Below are 6015 nucleotides of genomic sequence, written 5' to 3'. Positions count from 1 at the left end.
CGATGTTTACCCAGGTTCGGGCCCTCTCTATGGAGGTAATACCCTACTTCCTACTTGATTGATCTTGATGAATATGAGTATTACAAGAGTTGATCTACCACGAGATCGTAATGGCTAAACCCTAGAAGTCTAGCCTATATGGGTATGGTAATGAGTATATGTGGTGTCCTTTCCGGACTACCCCCTTCGGTTTATATAGACACCGAGAGGATCTAGGGTTTACATGGAGTCGGTTACATAAGAAGGAATATTTGGTCGCCAAGCTTGCCTTCCACGCCAAGTAGAGTCCAATTCGGACATGGTGTAGTCTTCGACCTTCATGTCTTCACAGCCCATCAGTCCGGCCCATGGATAATAGGTTGGACGCCCGAGGACCCCTTTGTCCAGGACTCCCTCAGGTATGTACACCCCACATGGTGAATCCTAGAAAAACATTTCCGTAGGTATGTATATCACACACAGTTCTTTGTGTGGAAACGCTTGTGCAAGGTGGCCTAACGCAAACAGTTTTGCTGCCGGAAGCCATGTGTGATTGTTAGTTGATCGAACACGCCTACTTTCTAGAAACCGTGCGGGTTGTTTGAGTCCATCACCCATGGTGCTGTCTGAGTAACCGTTTGCAATAGAAAACCCCAATAAGCAGGGTAATTAGCCTATTATTAATAATCCATGTACTAATCAAACTGATATTTCTTATAAAACACGCCAGATATTTCATATCTGTATAAAAGCAACCAGGGTTTCATAATCGAATTACATCAGATAGCTTCGGCACTCAGTTACTCCATTACACAACAGCACCAAGTTTCACATGCAACATCAAAAACCTTTGGAAAGTAGCATCATACATGGTAAATAGACAGATGAATCTCATCTGGGAAACTACAGAAGCAGAAGGCAAATATTGAGCCTTCAGTGATGTTGAATGTCTTTGCAACTTTAGGCCAATGGCTATGGATAATTGCCCGCCCAACCTTCGTCCTCTTCAGCAAGACTTCAATATTGTACCGTGGGTGTTGAATGAATACCTTCCTCGCCTCTTGACCATGCAGGTGGTTTGAGAGGTAATCATCGGTGAACTGCTTTGAAAAGTACTGAAAACAAAGCTATACATAAATCGCTGTTATAAATTTTGAAATGGCGCAAGGGGTAAAAACCAGGTAAAAGAGTTGGTACCATCCTATAGTTGACTGATGTCTTCTTCATTGTGCAAACAAAGATCTTGCTGTTATTCGTCGCAAGTTTCTTCATCCTAACAATCTTTCTGAGTTTCTTGACTTGACTGATATTCATGGACATCTCATTTCCCCATATGCAAAATGGGTCGAACAGTGGGTCCAAGCCTTTGACAGCAGGGCCTACATCTTCAAGACCAAATTGTAAGAAACCTAAATATTAGAATGATTCCTGCAACTGCACAATAATGTGCTATTAGCCAAAGGGCCCTGCTTGAACAAACCTCGATGGTAAACCGAAGTGTCTCCCATTGTTTCCCTGCATCACACATAAGGAAGATCTTGACCAGGTTAACTGAGAGTTGCCATACTATCAGTAGAATATGTATTGAGTATAGCCAAATTCGATTGGTGTCACATGCATAACAATACAAAATTGTACCCACAACAAATGAAAATCAAATTGCAGAACTGAACCAAACAGTTAAATGGACAACAGACCAAATGAACCAAAATAGTTAACTGAGCACGGCATTGCAAAATAGAAACATGTACTAGAAGATAAGACAGTTAACAAAACAAAGAATGCTTGCGAACAGTACTACGAAATGTAGCAATTGTTGCACCAAAGTGTTAATTGAACATTACATTTCAGAGGACCAAACTGTTAATTGAACATTAGATTGCATATTAACATTACAGAGGGCAAACCACTACAAGGCACTGGCGGTGGCCTTGAGAAAACATCATGAACTATATTTTAAAGTAGACAACCGCGTGGCGATGTCTACGGTGGCCTCGAAGACGAGATGCTCCTCCATGATCTGGCGGTCGACACGCATGGCAGCCATAGCGACCTTGTTCGCGCGTGCGGCCGCATGCTACTGAGCTCCATGTTATAGTGCTTGCAAAATGGCTGTGGGCGGCGCTTAATTGGAGGAGGGGGCACTGATTTTAGTGGAAGGTGTCACTTCGTCGGTCGGGGCATGTGGGACGAGAAAGGAGGAGGATGGTGTGGGTGGGCTATGGATTACCTGACCATATCGACGAGGCCGCGCAGCAAGAAGAAGGGTCGGCAGCGAGGAGGCCTCACAGCAAGAATAAGGGTCGCCGGTGAGGAGGCGGCGTTGTAAGAAGAAGGGTCGCCGACAAGGAGGTCGCGCTGCAATAAGAAGGGTAGCCGGCGAGGAGGCGGCGCTGCAAGAGGAAGGGTCGTCGGTGAGGAGGCTGAGCTGCCAGTAAGCAGCAGTGAAGGTTTGAACTTGGAAAGTAAGGAGGAACAGTGGAAATGTGGCTTTTGGTAGGAGGGAGGGGCGGGGAGATAGATATTTCCGCGGTGGCAAAAATTTTTTGCTCGGTGCCGCGAGAAACTAGCGCACAAGTGTGGTTCAAGCAGGGGCGGTGGACTGTAGACGACGAAGCTTCCTGCGTAAGCCAGACAAGACGATGCGCCAAGATATTTTATATCGCATCCCACACGATTCTTTCTAGTAAACAGTTTGCGGTATACTTAATTTTTTCGTTATGCTTTGAAAGACAAAAAGGTGTTACGGAGGGAAAGGATGGTGTTTGAATTGCTAGAACATTTACGTACAGTGAACATGCAACTAGTACATGAGTGTCGTGTTTAAATTTGGAATTATTCCAGGTTCGTTTGGCATTTTTATGCATTATTTGAGTTTCTGAGCATTTAATGTGCATAATTCAAATTTGAACTACAAGCACATGCTCCAATGCACCAAAGATTGTTGAAAAATCACATGTGTGTCTTTGGATCAATTTATAGGTCCCATGCATGAAATGGAAATGAAATTCAAACATCTGGGCGTCGTGGCTCGGCCGGAATGATTGAGAAACTTGGTTTTTTAATTCCTGTAAATCCAAAACACGGCTGAAAATCATGAAACTTGGCATGGTGTCATTACATGGCACCAACATGTTTGAGTAATTTTTTTGGCCGAATTGGGACAAGCTTTGGTGTAAGCTTCTTGCAAACCGGAGCTTCCCTCAAGAAGGCTCTTGGTTCCAAGAGGGAACATGTCACCTCCGTGTGCAAAACAACATATGTACACTGCCTTCTCCCGCCTTAATTTTTTTACACTGGTAGATTAGACCAAATATAAGTATCATGCTAAATTTTGGAATTATTCCGGATTCGTTTGGCCTTTTTATACATTAATTGAGTTTCTGGGCATTTAATGTGCATAATTCAAATTTGAACTATAAGCTCATGCTCCAGTGCACCAAAGTTGGTTGAAAAATCACATGTGTGTCTTTGGGTGAATTTATAGGTCCCATGCAAGAAATGGGAATGAAATTCAAACATCTGGGCATTGTGGCTCGGCCGGAATGATTAAGAAACTTGGTTTTTTAATTCCTGAAAATCCAAGACACGCCTGAAAATCATGAGACTTGGCATGGTGTCATGACATGGCACCAACATGCTGCGGTAATTTTTTTGGACGAAATAGGACAAGCTTTGGTGTAAGCTTCTTGCAAACCGGAGCTTCCTTCAAGAAGGCTCGTGGTTCCGAGAGGGAATGTGTCACCTCCTTGTACGAAACAAGATACATACACTGCCTTCTCTTGCCTTAACTTTTTTACACATGCAGATTAGACCAAATAGAAGTATCATGCTAAATTTTGGAATTATTCTGGGTTTGTTTGGCATTTTTATGCAATAATTGAGTTTCTGGGCATTTAATGTGCATAATTTAAATTTGAACTACAAGCACATGCTCTAGTGCACCAAAGTTGCTTGAAAAATCACATGTGTGTCCTTGGGTGAATTTATAGATCTCATGCAAGAGATGGGAATGAAATTCAAACATCTGGGCGTCGTGGCTCGGCCGGAAAGATTGAGAAACTTGATTTTTTAATTCCTGTAAATCCAAAACACGCCAGAAAATCATGAAACTTGGCATGGTATCATGACATGGCACCAACATGCTGCGGTAATATTTTTGGCCGAATTGGGACAAGCTTTGGTGTAAACTTCTTGCAAACCGGAGCTTCCGTCAAGAAGGCTTGTGGTTTTGAGAGGGAACGTGCCACCTCCGTGTGCAAAACAACATACGTACACTTCCTTCTCCCACCTTAATTTTTTTACACAGGAAGATTAGACCAAATAGAAGTATCGTGCTAAATTTTGAAATTATTCCGGGTTCGTTTGGCCTTTTTTATACATTCATTGAGTTTCTGCACATTTAATGTGCATAATTCAAATTTGAACTACAAGCACAGGCTCCAGTGCACCAAAGTTGTTTGAAAAACGACATGTGTGTCCTTGGGTGAATTTCTAGGTCCTATGCAAAAGATGGGAATGAAATTCAAACATCTCGGCGTCGTGGCTCGGCTAGAAAGATTGAAAAACTTGGTTTTTTTAATTCCTGTAAATCTAAAACACACATGAAAATCATGAAACTTGGCATGGTGTCATGACATGGCACCAACATGCTGCGGTAAATTTTTTGGCCGAATTGAGACAAGCTTTGGTTTAAGCTTCTTGCAAACTGGAGATTCCGTCAAGAAGGCTCATGGTTCCGAGAGGGAACGTGCCACCTCCGTGTGCGAAATGACATACGTACACTGCCTTCTCCCGCCTTAATTTTTTTACACAGGCAGATTAGACCAAATAGAAGTATCGTGCTAAATTTTGGAATTATTCCGGGTTCGTTTGGCCTTTTTATACATTAATTGAGTTTCTACGCATTTAATGTGCATAATTCAAATTTGAACTACAAGCACATGCTCCAGTGCACCAAAGTTGTTTGAAAAACCACATGTGTGTCCTTGGGTGAATTTCTAGGTCCTATGAAAGAGATGAGAATGAAATTCAAACATCTGGGCGTCATGGCTAGGCCGAAAAGATTGAGAAACTTGGTTTTTTAATTCCCGTAAATCCAAAACACGCCTGAAAATCATGAAACTTGGCATGGTGTCATGACATGGCACCAACATGTTGTGGTAATTTTTCTGTCTGGTTTGCCAAGGCGCACACATTAACAATCAACAAAGTCATTTTGGAACAAGTGCTTTCACGTTACAAATCGGAAACACAAGTATTATTGAAACTGTGGGCTCTACTTACCAATTACATGCCGCCACACGTCCCCTTTTTTTATTGGCTAGGAGGTGCCGTGCGAGGTAGCTATTTGAGTACGGGAGGCATGCGATCAGACTCCTGCGCGTGCTCGTCGGGAGGAGAGCCCTTTGACCGCTACCCGCCGCGCACCTCCCTCCCAACGTCCCCATTAATGGCGCCCAAGCACCTGTTCTACGGCGTGGCTATATGTCTCACTGGACTGAGATTTTAGAGAGAAAAATGGAAACCTGAAAAGAAAGTTCTGCACGGATCTTGATGTAAGATCCGACGGACCTACATAGCATCGACTGCGACTTATAGCAAGCATGATGAATATAAGGACGATGGTACTGGATAATAATTGTCTTGAATATTTAGGAACATAATTAAAATAAGCCACATGCGGCAATGCCCAAAATACACAAGGGCAAAAGAAGAAGGAAGACAATGATCTGGCTTGTTAATCTCTACTTTTTTCATGCGTTGCTGCAGGCCGCGGGAACTAGTCTCCGCGGCAAGAGGCGACGAGCTCTTTCTTGTCCTCAAGATGCTGCTTGAGAGCATCCAAGGATTCCTCCACCAGCCTTCTGTGCTCGATGCGCAGCCTGGCATTCTCGTCCATAAGTTTCTCGACGATGACGCCGGTCCTCTTCAACAAGGCAGTGGTCTGCTCCTGCTGCTCCGCACTTTCGACGATCTTCGCCCTCAGCAGGTCGCGCTCGGCCCGGAGCTTCGCATTGCTCTCATTTAGTTGTC

Source organism: Triticum dicoccoides, chromosome 3A (genome assembly GCF_002162155.2).
Source record: "Triticum dicoccoides isolate Atlit2015 ecotype Zavitan chromosome 3A, WEW_v2.0, whole genome shotgun sequence".
Classification (NCBI taxonomy): domain Eukaryota; kingdom Viridiplantae; phylum Streptophyta; class Magnoliopsida; order Poales; family Poaceae; genus Triticum; species Triticum dicoccoides.
The sequence above is the reverse complement of the archived record's forward strand: the minus strand, read 5'-3'. Positions refer to the sequence as shown.